Source organism: Eptatretus burgeri, chromosome 6, assembly GCF_056783735.1.
Source record: "Eptatretus burgeri isolate ZD-2024b chromosome 6, Ebu_testis_v1, whole genome shotgun sequence".
NCBI lineage: Eukaryota > Metazoa > Chordata > Myxini > Myxiniformes > Myxinidae > Eptatretus > Eptatretus burgeri.
The window spans coordinates 28,416,284-28,433,978 of NC_140966.1; positions in this window are offsets into that span (position 1 = coordinate 28,416,284).

Here is a 17,695-nt window from a genome sequence, read left to right on the forward strand (position 1 = left end):
CCAGACGGAATCAGCCCTCGCGTCCTAAAAACCCGCTCCACTGCTCTTGCTCACCCTCTCTCTGTTCTATTCAACCTCTCATTTTCTCAACATCTTCTGCCATCTGCTCAGAATTCAGCTACATTAGCGCTCTTCATAAATAATGTACAAAAACAGATCCTTGCAACGACAGACAAATCAGCCTTCTCCCAATCATCAGCAAGGTTATGGAATCCATCATCGCATCAGACATTAAATCCTTCCTCTTCCCCAATGGCTTGATTTCCGATCAATTTGGATTCCGACCAGGTCAATTTGTCCTGGACTTGCTTCTGCTTTCCCAACAATGGATGAAGGTCCTCAATGCCAGACATTAGATCAGAGCCATCTCCCTCGACATATCACATGCTTTAGATACGGTCTGACACACCACCCTGCTCACCAAGCTCTCTTCCCATGGTATCCAAGGTAAGCTCCACTCATGGCGGGCAGACTTGTTCTCCTGTCGCAGTCAACGTGTGGCCCTTAATGGAGTTCTCTCATCCCCTCTTTCTGTCCAGGCTGGAGTTCCTCAAGGCAGTGTTCTGGGCCCTGTTCTTTTTCTCATTTTCATCAATGATCTCTCTGACCCTCTGGAAAATCCCAATTGTCTCTGCTGATGACTCCACCCTCTGCCATACCAAATGTCATCCCTCAGATCAGCAAGCAGCAGCCTCTTCACTCTCTGCAAATCTGGATAAAATCACAAACTGGTCCAACACATTGAACATGTTTTTAAATACTGACAAATCTCACACTCTCACAATGTCTCTCCGAAAGGACTGTCTGGAAACCCCCCCACTCCCACTCCTCCATATACTTTCTCAACAATCCTCTTGAAGAGGTCCTTTCATTCAAACTTTTGGGCCTCACTATCTGCCGTGATCTTTCCTGGGAAAGCCACATCTCCAAGCTGGCCTACAAAGCCAGTCGCTGATTGGGTTTCCTCCATCGTGCAAAGTCTTTCCTTGGCACACCTGAGCTCCTGACCACGTATGAAGCTTTCATCTGCATCCTGTTGGAGTACTCCTCTCTCCTCTGGGCTGGTGCTCCCACCTCTCACCTTTCTCGGCTTCACGCTGTGGAAACCAAGTCATTTAGGATCATTGGTATCTCCCGCGATGAGGCTGAGTCTTTGGGTCTCTCACTCTCTCACCACAGCACCACAGGCAGGTCGGTGGTCTTTCTGTCTTCTACAGTCTCCTCTCCGGCCTTGCCCCCCCCCTGTCTACTATCTGTCCTGCCCATTTTTCCGCAGGGCGCTGATGGTCCGCCAGCAACCCCCTTCTCGTAAAACTACCAAAATCAAGAATCACTACTCACCTTCATTCTTTCAATCCTCTTTTTTTTTACTGCCTTTGGAACAAACTCCCACACTCTCTTCAGTCCCACTCTTCCCTCCAGGTCTTTAAAACAGCTGTTCACCACCATCTCTTATCTTCCCCCATCCAAAACCATGATCTTTTCTACCCCCGTTAATCCACCCCAACCCACGTCGTTCAAATTCCCTGATTTCTTTCCCGAAAGTCATGTTGTGCAAGGACCTGAAAGTCCCTGTCGTGTGAGGACCCGAAAGTCCCTGTCGTGTGAGGACCCGAAAGTCCCTGTCGTGTGAGGACCCGAAAGTCCGTGTCGTGTGAGGACCCGAAAGTCCCTGTCGTGTGAGGACCCGAAAGTCCCTGTCGTGCGAGGACCTGAAAGTCCCTGTCGTGCGAGGACCTGAAAGTCCCTGTCGTGCGAGGACCTGAAAGTCCCTGTCGTGTGAGGACCTGAAAGTCCCTGTCGTGCGAGGACCTGAAAGTCCCTGTCGTGTGAGGACCTGAAAGTCCCTGTCGTGCGAGGACCTGAAAGTCCCTGTCGTGTGAGGACCTGAAAGTCCCTGTGGTGTCTATCTTGTTTACCCTGTGTACCCCGCCCCATCCCGCTCCCTTCCACAGATATCCTCATGTGTCTATTCCCCTCTGTTTTCTGCTTCCCTCTCCCATCGCTCCTGTCTCCTGATCCCCTTGTTATACATTCTGTGTGTTCGCTCTAATATGAGCTTTGACATTGGATATAAAAATAAAATAAAACGCAATAACAAATAAAATGTGATGTAGCGGTGTATTAAAAAAAGGATTGGAAGACGTATTGTGAAAAATGCAAATCGCAGTAAACTGATATACTGTACCTCTGGTCATCACACGCCAGAAAAACAACAGTAGCAAAGACAAACATTAGAGACAACAGAAAAGTGTATCGACTATGATTCACTCTACCTTTGTCATTCGTGACTACGATTCATTAATTGTCTCAAAAGAAAGCTAAAGATTAAAAAAAGAGCCTTGACATCAATCCAGGATTTCTCATGAATACAAAAATAGACACAGCAAAATGCTCAACTACCAGTTGTTTGTCATCGCTTACAAATCCCTCTGCATTAATAGACATTGAAGTTATCATGCATACTGTATAATCAAATCAATAGTGCATATCATTTTCAACCATAACATTCATTTAATGTCTTGTTGCATGTCCGGCTCTATTCCCACGCAGCCATAATCGACGCTGGATGACAATTGCAAACACCTAGGTCTTTCGAGGAGATGGTCAGCTTCAGGCCAAATTTGGCACGGAGCACGCCGAGCGTTTACTGTAGGTGCTATGCAATATAACAAATGTGTCCACAGGCATTCGTTACCTCCCTTTTAAATAAATAATATTATCCCTCCAGGGATACTCAATAAAATCAACAGTTTTGATGGGAGAGAATGGCAAGGACGAACATGCACACAGGTGTTGATAAATGATAAATAAATATTTAATGGCACAAGACAGACAAACAAGGAAATCCTGCATAAAGACACAAGAAATAAACATGATACTTCGGCAGGGAAACTAACTCCCCGAAGGGGCCCGCACGCAGAGGAACCATTCACATGCAGGTATCATGCAAGTGAGGAACTCGGCGCTCATGGTGATGACCAAGGAAGGAAGATGGGATGTGGAACAGCTGCAGGTGGTTTGTATAGGTCAGAGAAACATGCATGAAACAGTTCAATTTGAGACAACAAGACGCGATACAGAAACAACCAAAACTGCCCCCGTCCGATGGGCTTCAAGGTTTCGGCCGCAACACCACCCCAGAGGAGAGACAGTTCAGCAGCTGGGATCGGTTAGCTAATTGTGGCCTCCCGACGTGGATGATAGCTTGTGATGCCCACCAATCGAGGCACACTATCCTCACGGCCAATCATGTGCCTGCTCACCAAAAAAAATGCTATGCCCTTCTCCGATCCTTGGAGAACAAAATAGATATTCCCAGCACATGTGCCTGTCAAATCCTAGCACATCCTCACTTAACTAGTAGCCCTGTCTGGTTCAAATAAACACAGAGGAACATGAAACACAACAACTTAACCAAACCATATCTTCCACTTTAATACTGAGTTGGGGCATTCTCACGCAATTTTGTGGAGATAATCAGGGCATCTTAAACTTTACAAACACGTCCATTGCCGGTGTCACGTTGATGACAAAATGTTGAAGCTGTGCATGATACCATTCACAAAACGATCTGACATTAAATGGCAGTGTATTTGACAATTTTAATCACTAATGATAGTTGTTCTTCTGAGCGAACCGCCATTGTCTATAAGCCCTCAGTCAATATTTGCTATTACTGTTCAAAAGCCATTGCATCGGTAAATTAATCACAACTATTACATATCAAGGGAGCATATAGTTCTGCCTGTCCAAGGGAGTGTGGGGGGAGGGGCAGGAGAGCTCAGTGTACTGAGAAGTGGGCAGGGGAGCAGGCATGGCAGGGGGGGGGCTGGGTGGTGAAGGGTTCAAAATGGTGAGTTGAGGTGATGTCAGTTTGGGTTTATATAAAACTAGAAAGCACCCACCCACCTGTCCCCGCAAAGCCAATCCATATCCAGTTTGGGAAAAAAAAAATCAAATTAGGCGGTGTAAGGAGCAAGGAGAGGGACATTGTTAATGGGATATTCATCACTCAAATCCCACTCAGCTGTTGAATTAATTCCAGGTGGGATTGACTCAGTCATCCTTCTGAGGTTGGCAAAATGAGTGCCAGCATGCTGGTATCCTGTGTCGGAGTAGCGACCCGTCCAGGATAGTGCCCAATAGCCAAAGAGACTGCTTCGGCAGCACCAACGCTCTGCACAGAGTATGGTCCCAATGGATGGATGGATGGATGGATATTCATCGCAGCCTTTTAGATGCTGAATTGTGAATGAGATACACCAACACACAAAAAGGTATCAGACGTCTTCTTCTTCAGATGTATTCAGGAACGGACGGACGCACATGGAAATTGAAACAGAGCTCCTATCAGCCAATCAATTAATCAATCTTTGTGGTTGGCCACAAAGTGATACTTGTTCACATTTCTCTTCCTGTACAACGCCAGGTAAATCTGCTGGTTCGGAATAAATTCCAGAGGACTGTTTTGTGTTTCCATCTGAGCACATAGCTCACTACCTAGAGCAGGATCTGACGGGTAAATCCAGATACCACAGTAATATTCACCTCTGCCACCAAAGGCTATGCTTTCAACCCCTGTCTGTGTGTTTGTCTGTCTGCCTGTCTGCCACAAGCAGGATATCTCAAAGGTTAAGGATGGATTTGTACGAAATTTGGTGTACAATTTGGGTTTGTGACAAGGAAGAGTTGATGAGATTTTGGTGAAGATCTGGATAGTATCATTTTTCAAGTGATTCTTCACCATTGAGACATAGGGCCAAAACGATGTTGATCACAATATCTCAAAAACTTATGGAAGGATTCGGACGAAACTTGGTGGAGAGATTGGGAGTGCGACAAGGTCAAATTGGTTCAATTTCTGAGAAGATCCGGTTCTGGAGCCGAGAATTTTTAAGTGATTCTTCCCCATCAACGTTTTGGGCCAAAATTATATATTTCACAACATCTCAAAGAGTTATGGATGGATTTGGATGAAACTTGGTGGACAGGTTGGGTGTGTGACAATGACAAATTGGTTGAGTTTTGGTCAAAATCCAGATCCAGATCTTGATATGAGAAATTATATTATTTAAGTACCTCCACCACCGGAGGTGAAGGAGGTTATGTTTTCACCCTTTTCTGTCTGTTTGTTTGTCTGTCTGTTTGTATGTTTGTTTACCCTGTAGCAGCCACACCGTTTCAGCGATCATGACCAAACTGGGTACAGACGTCAGCCATAGTCCAACTTAGACACTTGTCGTTTTTGGTGAATCTAGGTCAAAGGTCAAGGTCAGGGTCACCGAAAAACCGAAATTTTTATTTTCGCAATAACGTCCGCTAAAATAGTCGCATCGACTTCAAACCAAATCCAAAATGTGCATCTTCCAATTCTGCATCCAACCATATGTCTCATTGGGGTGTCACACCAACACCCTTCTTAGCGGTCAGGGGTCGAATGTCGGGGGGGGGGGGTCGGGTCAAAACTTTCAAATTGCGATAACAACGCCATTTCAAGTCCGATTGACTTCCAAGTTTTGATCATGACCAAACTAAGTGCTATAACTCATTAAACAGTAGCACTATCGACTTATAAGAACCAAATTGATTTCCAGGTTTTTGTTTTTTCAGAGATCATGGAGATATGACAAAGTTATTCCGACAATTCCTTGCTCAACGAGCAATTTCATTTGTCTGTTTGTCTGTTTGTGTGCAGAATATCTCAAAAAGTAGTGGATGGATCCGGATTAAATTTTGTGGACAGGTTGGGTGTGTGAAAAGGACGAACTGATTAGATATTGGTGAAGATCCATATCCGGATCTGACTATTAGAATTTTTTAAGTGATTCTTCACTATTGAGAGATTGGGGCTCAAAAACGATATGAAGCACAATATCTCAAAAAAGTTCTCGACGGATTTGGACGAAACTTGGTGGACATGTTGGATATGTGACAAGGAAGAAGTGATTCGGTTTTGGTGAAGGTCCCATCCAGATCTGGATACGACAATTATAAAAAAAAAATTTCAGTCATTCTTCACCATTGAGAGATGGGGGCCAAAAACGATGCACAGTATCGCATGATATTTCAAAAAGTTGTGGACGGACAAATTCGGACAAACTTTCTGGATGAGTTGGGTGGGTGACAAGAACAAGCCGATGAGATTTTGGTCCAAATGCAGATCCAGCCTATCAGTGGAATACAAAAGTTAAACTGTTTAAACTGGTGGTGGTATTCTCTCGACTGAGTGCGGTTCTCGTCTTTTGTCTGTTTTCTACAAAGATCCTTTCAATTAATGTAACAATACTGAGAAGGTTGGTCTCTTCTGACGTCCTTGTTGGACATGTGATGTACGTTAAAACTCCTCCATGCATTTACGACACGAGAAACAAATAAATAAAGTGTACGCAACATAAATATGTTCAGCCAAGGAAGTGTCCTGATCAAAACAAGATTTCAATCATTTTTGTTGAAGCCATCGTGATGGAGCACCCGCTTGCTGAGTCATATTTCCGAGCGGACCATATCCAACCCGAACCTTATAGTGGCCGCCTTACAGAAAAGCAAGTATCGAGCCATAGAGACCATAAATATGGACAGGCAGTGGGGAGTTAAAGGCGGTATTGATTGAGCAAATTCAGTGAGTGGAGGCTATTAAGTCTTGTATCCGGGCGAGAGACCAAAGTGTGCAAATCTCAGCGGAGATTCGAATGCACCTTGTGGAAGCCACACACCTGCGTGCTATTTTGTGTGAAATAGCGGACGCCAACTTCGTTATTTACGCGTTTTTGTGAGTTCTGCAATTCGAAAAATCGATTGCTTTTGTGCCAGGACGATATTAATTAGAGCTTTTGTGATTATATTTCATTGTGATGTGACAACAATGGGATTTCATGTAATGAAAAATAATCTTTAAAATGCATCATGTGCAGATCATTGTTGGTCAGAGTAGGGTAATGGGACTATGATTTGATTGGTGAGTTAATATGGATGACTGCGGCGTGCAGGGCAGGGGTGGCTGGACAATAAGGCTCCACAGCGATGTGCTTTGTCAGACAGCGAACGTGGCTTTTGTACGAGGTAATCAATGTTAAACACACGTCGATTCATATCAAATTGAATCAGTTCCAAAGTAAGGGCAGTGAAGTGATGAGTGCACATTGGAATTATATGTACTCACACGAGGAGGATGTAGTGTTTGTGTGCAGTGTAAATTGTTGTTTGGTCGGTAAGAAAGTTGGAGTGGCATCAAAATAATGGATTATGAAAATGTCCACACACCTCTGGCTGTGCACTGTGCACTGATGGTCCATCTCACCAAGTCTGAGAATCTGAAGAAAAAAAAAAAAAGAAGCAATCACAGGATTTGTGAGGATAGTGAGTGAAGAAGAGACATTGCTCTTATATTCCTCTTTACAAGAACGTTTTTCAATTTAATAATAATCTAGATTCTACAGAAACCATGAATGTGGAAAACGTTTTGTACCAATCATAAGGAAACAACATTGATGTAAAACTACCACTGACTTACCAGCGCCAATTATTTTCATCCAGTGAGTTCAGCTGGAGAGAGTGTTTGGGCCAAGACTTTCCCAAATCGTTTAGCCAAGCTGGCCGCTGGGAAACGACGAGGTCCACAACTAATGGCGACGAGTTCACCTGGGCCATACGTCAGTTGCCTTCTCCTCCTCGAGGATCGCACGAGCAGACTTCACTTTCTTGTGGATACAGGGGCAGAGGTGAGCATAGTGCCGCTGTCTGCTGCTGAATGGAAAAAATCCACAGGAATATTCATTACATTCCGCTAACAACGGTGGTATTGCTACTTTTTGAGAACGTCTCCTCCAGCTTGATTTGAGTTTACATTACTCATTTCCATGGGTGTTTCCTATTGCTGTCACCACATACTCCATCGTCGGTGCGGATTTTTTGTGCCATTTTCAATCTCCTCGTGGAGGTCAAATGTCACCGTCTATTGGATGCCTCGACACAGCTTAGTGTTCTCGGTGAAGCGTCCACCATGTCGTCGCTAAATATCACGTGTCTTCCATCCACACCCACATTCCCCTTTTCAGAAAGTACTTCATGACTTCCCATCCACAACGTGCCCTTCACAATCCAGCCCATCAAACACCAGATCACGCATCACATCGAGACCATGGGACCCGCTGTTTTCGCACGTTCTTGCCGACGAGCACCTGAGAAATTATGTATCACATGCCAGGAGTTTGACTACCTGTTATAATGTGGGATCATCAGACCATCGTTCAGCAGTTGGGCTTCACTGCTACACATGATACCCAAAAAGACACCTGGGGATTGTCATCCTTCTGGGGATTACCAGTCCTTCAACAACGCGACTGTCGCAGACCATTACCCCATTCCCATTCCACACATTCAGGGTTTTTACAGCTATACTCCATGGCACTACAATCTTCTCCAAGGTCGACCTCATTCATGTGTACCATCAGATTCCCATGGATCCAGATAACATCCCAAAGTAAAGACAGCAGTTACCACGCCTTTTAATGCCGCACAGTGCACACAAACCGTTCAATGTTTTATCGATCAGATGCTCCTGGGATTACACTTCTGCTACGTGTATATAGCTGATATTCTAATCACCAGCAAAACCGCAGAAAAACATCAGGAACACCTATGTCTCCTCTTCGCCCGTTTTCAGGACTTCAGCATCATCATAATCAATCTCACAAAGTGCATATTTGGCATTCTAGAGTTGAATATCCTCAACCACGATGTTAACTGCTCAAGCATCAATCCGCTCAAGGAGAAGATGCAAATTATTCCCTATTTCCCGTTCCCTTCATCTCAATGCGAACTGTAAGAGTTTTGGGGCTTCGTCAACTTTACCATCAATTTATTCCAAATGCAGCCACCCCACTGCAGCTGATAAACGAGTTACTCACAACAGGTAAGCACCCTGAAGTGTTCCAATAGGCAGATCCAACCTTATCAGCCTTCCACACCATCAAAGACGCACTGACCAATGCCTCACTCCTGATTCATCCAAAGCCAGAGGAAGAAAGGTCATGGAATCCATCATCGCAGTTGATATGAAATCCTTCCTTTTCTCCAATGAGCAAATCTCAGATCACCAATTCAGATTCAGACAAGGTCACTTTACCTTGGACAGGCTGCTTCTACTCTCCAACAATGGATGGAGGCTCTCAATACCAGACATGAGATCAGATTTGTCTCTCTGAGCAAATCTCATGCTTTTGATACAGTCTGGCATCCTGCCTTACTTTCCAAACACTCTGCCTATGGTTTCCAAGGCCAACTACACAAATAGCTTTCCAACGTCCTCTACTCTTGCAGCCAACATAGCTCTCAACGGAATCCTTTCATCTCCTCTCCCTGTCAATGCTGGAGTGCCCCAAGGCAGTGTTCTGGGCCTAGTCCTATTACTGATCTTCATAAATAATAATCTCTCTGACATCGGTCACCTTCTGTTCCAAGGGACACTCAAAATGGGAAAATTACCAAAAACAGGAAAATCCTCCTTATCTATTTGCTGAGCAAGGGACTCCCAAAACTGGAAAATCCTCTTTACCTATTTGTTGATGACTCCACCCTCTGCCATGACATCCCTCATTCTCCAGACAGGCAAACTGCAGCCTCGTCCCTCTCTCCAGACCTTGAGGAAATCACAAGTTTGTTAAACACTTGGAATGTCTTTCACTTCTGACAAATCTCATGCTCTCACTATTATCTCTCTCAGAAAGGACCATCTACAAACTCCCCCCCCCCCACCACATCTAATTTCTTAACAATACGCTTGAGGTAGATCGGTCATTTAAACTCCTGGGTCTCACTATCAGTCACGATCTTTCTTCGGCAAACCACATTTCAAAGATGGCCTCCAAAGCCGACTGCCGACAATGCATCCTCTATTGTACAAAGTCCTAACTTGGCACACCTGTATTCCTATCCACCTGCAAGGCCATCATACACAGCTTGATGGAGCACTGCTCTCCCCTCTTGCTGGTTCCCATTCCTCATATCTTGCCTTCAAAACAAGGAGTTCAAGATTACTGGAATCTCCTGCGAGGAAGCTGAGTCTATGGGTCTGTCAATATGCCATCGTAGACAGGTCGGTGGTCTCTGTCTTCTACTGGCTCCCTTCTGGTCTTGCACCATCTTCTCTTTCTGTGTTTTGTCTCTCCCCCCCCCCCCAGGTTTCTGCAGGGCACACGTGGTCAACCCTAAAATCCCTTCTGGTGAAACTACCTAAATACAGGAACACTGTCCACCTCCACTCATTCATTCCTCTTTTTTTCCTGCCTGTGGAACGAACTTCAACATTCTCATCAATCTTATTCTTCCCTCCAGATCTTCAAGACAGCTGTTCACCACCACCATCTCATATCATCTCCAATCCAAACCATGATCCTTTTTCCCCTCGTTAACCTTACCCCCCCAAAAAAACCCCCTCCTCATTCCAAATTTCCAGTTTTCCCTCCTTTGAGTTTCCTTCTGTATCCATCTTGTTCACCCCATACATCCTCTCCTGCCCCTCATTCCTCCCCACACTCTTTGCTTGTCCAAGTCTGTTCGATTTTGGCCTTCAACTCTGCTCCTTTTGTCCCATTATGTCCTGATCCATTAAGCGTACTAGTACTAGCTCTCCCACGAGCTTTGACTACGTATACATTTTTTTTTCATGGACTTAAAAAGGTTAATTGTGTTGCACTCTTGTTTTGCCTCTGAAATAAAGCTCTGATCTACTGAAACCACCCACCGCAAAATGGTGGCAGAGGTGGGATTTGTCTAAAATAAGGGCAAAATATAGCTATTTAAAATTGTGTGTTACTCCATGAAGATCTGTATTAATTCCAGGCGTGTAACCCTGCTGGAGCACACCAGCAACTTAATCCATACATGGCAGAGCTTAGCTCCACAGCAGTTCAAAAAAAAAGCACCCATGTTCATAATCAGTGATGTTATTGTGCTTTGTGTGCTTTCATAGTCAAATAATCAGGGTCAAAGCTGGTCCCAAGGCTTGGATATGACAATCCATTGGACACGTTGTATAGGGAGCAATATTATAGCAGGTTATGGACAACACACTCATTTGAATTGCCGAATACTTCAAGGTCCAGAAGCGAGACAAACTTTGCAACCATGGAGATTTCGTAAATTATAATCTTATACTTACAAAAAGAACTTACACCCTGGAAGATCTGAAGGCCTGGATAACAATGGATGCCTACAACTAGTGGAAGTTTGGGTGAATCATTGATGTAGCTGTTCTCGTGAAGAATGGCTATCAAATTGTATGAGCATGGGGAGACCTATAATACATCAATGACACAGACTCATGTTGGCAGAGTAAATATGCATGATTTTACACATGTTAACATCATGCCTATCAGCTCTCCCATCTCCAAGACTCTCAGATGTTTATCTGGCCCCAAAGCTTTATCTACTTCCATCAACTCCAAGAATGACACCAACTAATGTGAAAGACGACAATTAAAGAACTAATACTGGCAGTAAGGCCTAGGTCACATTTGCCACGGCAGCCGTGGGGTCTCCAAAATCTGTGGCCACTAGCAATTATACGGCGGCCGCAGTATTTCCACGGTCACACAATGTAGCAGTCACATATGTTTTTATTTTTCGGGGAGCCGCACGGGGTATTTAGAAATCGTGGAGACCGAAAACGTGGGGGTGCCGTACGGTCTTTGATTTGATGTCGCACGGTGACCTTAGGGCGTCGCTGCGGCGGCCATAGAATTTTCAAGGCGACCGCAGGGGGGCCTAAGGAAAATGTGCGGCCAGACGGACGGTAACGAGTGAGTATATATATATACCAGTTCTTTTTTTACTCAAATAAAAATATACCAGTATATATAACTGAATATACCATAACTATAATATACCGTGATCCCCCAGAATCCGAACGCCCAATTGTTTGAACAAATTGGAATCCGAACAATTTTTTCGATAAAATTTTGCCCTAAAAACCTAATACATTTTAAAAAACCGAACACAACGTGGCGTTCATGTTTGTTCACGTGTCTCCCCCACCTGTTCGAGCCGCATCTTCACGCTTTGTTCATTCAGTTTGTCGGTGGAAGTACTCGTGAAAGCATCTCTCGTGTGTCGATCGATACTTTAGGCCTCAGTCACATTTGCTCTACGGCGAGGATACGGCGGCCGTACGCCCTCTGAATTGACAGAAACGTGTGGCGGCCGCAGAGAAACTGAGGTGGCCTCAGGGTGGCCCCACGCCGTATGGCTATATTTTACAGGCCGTAAGGTCGCCGTGGAATTATAACGCGGAGTTATAACTTTTTTCATTTCTACGTTCGCCGTAGCAATGCGACAAGCCGAAACAAAAGAACTGGTAAAAAAAAAATTAACCCATTCGTTACCGTCCGTCTGGCCGCACGTTCGGCTTAGGGCCCCCCTGCGGGGCACCTTGCGTCTGCCTTGAAAAATCTCTGGCCGCCCCAGCAACGCCCTAAGGTCACCGTGCGACATCAAATCAAAGACCGAACGGCACCCCCACGTTTTGGTCTCCACAATTTATAATCACGCTGTGCGTAAATCCGAAAAATAAAAACATGTGTGACTGCGACATTGTGTGACCGTGGAAATACTGCGGGCACTTTATAATTGCTAGTGCCTGTACATTTTGTAGACCCTCGGGCCGCCGAGCCAAATGTGACTTCGGCCTTTCCTCGTGTTTTCACCTTCATTTGTGATGTTTGTTTTTTTAATCATCTTGTGTTTTAATTAATAACAAAAAAAGCAATCCGATCACGTGGTGGGACGGACTGTCAGGCAAGGATTGAATTTCACAGCAAAACCAGTTGTAATTTGGAATAGCCATGATTACGTCAGCCAGATGTGTTTGATGAAAGTGATTGTGGTTCTGCGGGCATCATGTTTGATGAGCTGCCCCAGGGGCAGTGCTCTCGCAGAGTGCGCGAGCGATCGGAACCCAGGCCGGAGCTCGAGCCTGTGTGGACCTTTGGATGTGGTGATTGTACCAGTTTACATACAATACACCGCCACCGAAGGTCATTTCAGGTCAGGTATGGGAGCATGTGCCAGAACAGTGCGTCGCTGCGTCCACTTTCCGCCGGTACTCCAGGGGCCTCCGTCTGGCCATCCCCCAGGCAGATGCCAGGCCCATCCCCATCTCCTTGAGATGATGGTCAACCTGCTGCAACCATGAGGCACGTGGTCGGCCCACTGGCCTCCTCCACTCATGAGACTCCCTCGCTGAGAGAATCTGGTGAGCAGGATCAGCGTCAGGAAAACGAGCCACATGTCCATACAGCCGCAACTGACGCTCACGGACTATGCAGGTAACAAATCTCATCCGAGTCTCTCTCAGCAACCGCTCGTTGGATTCAAAATCCAACCAGCGATAGCCAAGGATTCTCCGAAGACACCTGGTACCAAAGGAATTAAGTCTCCGTCTCAGATCCTTGGTCAGAGTCCAAGTCTCGCACCCATAGAGCAAGACTGGAAGTACCAAGGACCTGAAGACTCGGACTTTCGTCCTCCCGCACAGGTACCGGCAGCGCCACACCCCATGATCCAGTGAATCCATGACTCCCCAGGCCCGACCCAGACGTCTATTGACCTCTGACTCGCAGCCAGCAGAGACATGAATATCACTGCCAAGGTAAGTGAATCTCTCCACGACCTCAACATCCTCACCACAAACACACACAGACAGGACAGCAGCATCCAATATGTCACCGAAAGCCTGGATCTTTGTTTTGACCCAAGAAACCCGTAATCCCAGCGGCTCCGACTCCTCATTCAGCACTTCGAGGGCCCCCAAGAGGATGTCTAAAGTCTCCGCAAAGATGACTGCATCGTCTGCAAAATCAAGGTCCGAGATCTTGACATTCCAAACGATGCACCGCAACTTGATCTCTCCGACATCCTCCCTAAAATCCAGACCATACAAGTGCTGAAAAGTGTGGGGGTAAGTACACATCCCTGACGAACTCCAGTAACAACTGGAAATAAGTCAGAGATGGAACCACCACACTTCACAGCATTCTCAGTACCAGAGTAGAGTTCAGACATCAGATCGATCAGTTTTGGTGGCATCCCACGAAGACCAAGAATCCTCCAGAGGACATCCCAATTCACTGAATCGAACGCCTTACAGAGATCAACATAGGCTGCAAGCAGCCCCTGCCGAAACTCTCGTCTGCGTTCGGTGAGGACACGAAGAGCAAGGATACGGTCAATCGTTGACCTCTTTGGTGTAAAGCCTGACTGCTCTGGACGCTGGTGCTCAAGCAGATGGTGGCGAACCCTATCGAGAATTATCCGAGCAAAGACCTTGCCCGGCACTGAGAGCAGCGTCACCCCTCGGTAGTTGTTGCAGTCTTGGCGATCACCCTTCCCTTTCCAGAGAGGGACAACAAGGCCCCTCTTCCAGTCAGTTGGGATGATGCCTGTGTTCCAGGCAGAGCACAAAACTGCATGCAACAACACGAGTGCAGCATTTCCACCAGCCTTGAGAAGTTCGGCATGGATGCCACAGATCCCTGGAGCTTTGCCCCGTTTCAACTGGTTCACCGCAGCCCGTGTTTCCACAAGCGAAGGTGGACCACAGTTGATTTGAGGGTCAGCAACAGGGATTGTAACACCCTTGACGTCCAACTCGACAGCTGGGGGATCAGCCTGGTACAACCGCTCAAAGTAACCGGCCCAGCGGGCCTTCACTTCAGACTCCTCTGTTAAGAGCCTACCACTCTCTGCTCTAACTGCAGTGATGCAAGGGATGGGCTTGGATGAACGTAATGCGCGAATTCCCCTGTAAGCGGGACGAGAATCACCTGTCCACAGGTGATGCTCTACCCCCTCACAGATTCCTCGCACATAGGCCTCCTTGTCCACCCTCAGTGCACGTACAGTTTTACGCCTCAGCTCCCTGAACAGCTCAGCTCTGCCATTCAGCCTGGCCCTGCGACTCTGGTCAATGGTATCCAGTGTCCCTCGAGAGACAAAATTCTTCTTTGCCCTGCGGTGAGTTCCAAGGCATCCACCGGCAACATCAAGGACGGTGGTCTTGAAGGCGCTCCACAACTCTTCAGGACCCCCCAAAGCATCCAGACCCCCCAAGTGTCCACTCAGCCTGTTCACAAACTCCTCAGCTACTCTCTCATCCCTGAGCTTGGCAACATCCAGCCTAGGCTGGGATGGTACCATTCTCCAGGATTTAAGGTGCAGCTTTACAGTTGCTACAACAAGCCTGTGGTCAGTATTGAGGAACTGAGCACTCCGGTAGACCCTGCAGTTCTGGATCATCCTCCAACGACCGTCAATGAGGACATGGTCCATCTCCTTTGCTACACCGCCAGCGTTGGAATACCAAGTCCAGCGATGAGCTTGTGGGCGCTGAAACCATGAACCAGCCACCCTAAGCCCATGACTTCTTGCAAAGTCAAGGAACTTAGTGCTATTCTGGTTCACAGTTCCTGACCCATGGGGACCAACACACACCTCATAACCATCCCTATCAGTTCCAGTCGATGCATTGAAATCCCCCAAGACTAGAAGTGTATCTCGTCTGGGGCACTGATCAACCACAGACTCGAGTGTGGCGTAGAATGCATCCTTCACGGTGAGATCACTCGCCTCAGTCGGAGCATAAACAGAGACCAGGGAAATGACACCTAAGGAGTGACGAATCCTTAATCTCATAATACGCTCGTTGACCGGTGTTACCTCAATTATCATTGGGGTCAGCTTATTGGACACAGCTACAGCAACTCCTTGGGTATGGTAACCATCAGAGCGACCAGACCAATAGTAGGTGTAACCACCCACCATTATCTCGCCGCAATCCGGTCTCCGAACCTCAGAGAGAGCTGCAATCCCGATGTCCAAACGCTTGAGCTCAGATGATAACAGAGACAAGTGATCATCCTCTCTTAGGGATAGGACATTCCAGGCACCCACCCGAAGGGACCGCCTCAGGTTAACCCAAGGAGACCGCCATCTGGTGGACGACACCTCAGCACCACTCCGACACACTCTCCCGCAATCTGACCCAGGGATGTTACCCCGTGGTTTCCCTCCTATCATCAAAGATTGGGGGTCCCGAAGGCTTTGCCCCAATCCCATCATCCGGTGAGCTGCCCTGCGAAGGGAAGCTGCACAGGAGGTACTCCCACGGAGTGGGTTTTCAGATTTTTTTGCGTTTTTACGTTTTGCGGATTGAAGGGTTTTACGGTGGCTGGAGTGCAAATCCTGCCACCAACCTCCTAATAAGAAGTGACTCAACTGCAGGAGGACGTCCGCAAACACAGTTGGGCACTAGATATGGATGGCCGTTGGCTCACAAGGAGCTCCTCCGCCCTTTGACAGGTTTTGTTTTTAATTCTGCTGGGTGTCCATATCCAAACACCCCCCTCACCAGAAAACCTGGTGGGGGAGACGGTTTAGTCGCCAACAACCCGACCATGGAACAGGTTAGTACAGGTTTACATGGTACCTGTAGCAGGTCACAGATCGAACCTGACCTGACTCAAGGTCATTTTCTCATCTCATTTTACCTTAATCATGGGGAATTTCAGTTTAGAGTGTCTTGAAAGTGGGTTTTCTTTGGGTCCACGAACGGATTAATTCACTCCATGATTTCTTATTGGGAAAATATTTTTGGAATCCGAGCTTTTTGCAATCCGAACAGCCTCCTGGAACGAATTAAATTGGGATTCTGGGGGCACCACGGTATTGGCAAACACCTATACCCCAATCTCTAGCGGTAGCACACGGTGGACGCACGGTCGACGCAAACTGCCACGGAGGCCGTACGTAGGTGCACACACACACACACACACACACACACACACACACACACACACACACACACACACACACACACACACACACACAAACACACACACACACACACACACACACACACACACACACAAACACACACACACACACACACACACACACACACACACACACACACACACACACACACACACACACAGCCACCCCCCCCAAGCCTTACAGATAAAAAGCTGAGATGAGACACCTTGACTGAGCTACCTCGACAAACGCAACCTCCCTTCTTCTTAACAGGGAACATTTTACATCGATTCCTTACCTTAACAACGCACTTAACACAAGATGAGTTAATAAGCTACATGCAAATTTACATGGCATCTCAGGCCTTAATCTAAATACTGACCCCTTTCCCCATAAATGTAACATTATATTTCAAAACTAGTTTTATAAGGAGATAGAACAATTGATTAATTGTTCCTGTTCAACATCTTGTTTGTATTTGACACCATAGCTATATTTGTACTGTTTGAAGGGCAATGTCCCACAGCGAAGTCAGAGCAATGACAGGGATAGAATCTCTCAAACTGATAAAATAGGCTATTGGTTCATGAGCGCCAGCCAGAGTGACCACGATATTCGTTATGTCTGTGTGTCTGTCTGTCCAGAGCATAACTCCGTGGACTTTGATCCGATCTTGATGAAACTTGGTTATGTGTTCGATATCAATGTCTAGTTGTGTTGTCCTGGATGAGGGCATGCTACGCCCATTGTGGGCGGAGCCACGCCCAAAAGATAGCCATTTTTAGGGGGTAGTCGGATTAAAAATCTATCTTTTCCGAGGGAATTGACTGAATGGATTGGGTTCTTCGGTATTTGAATAGAAAAATGAATTATCTAAAACGTGTCG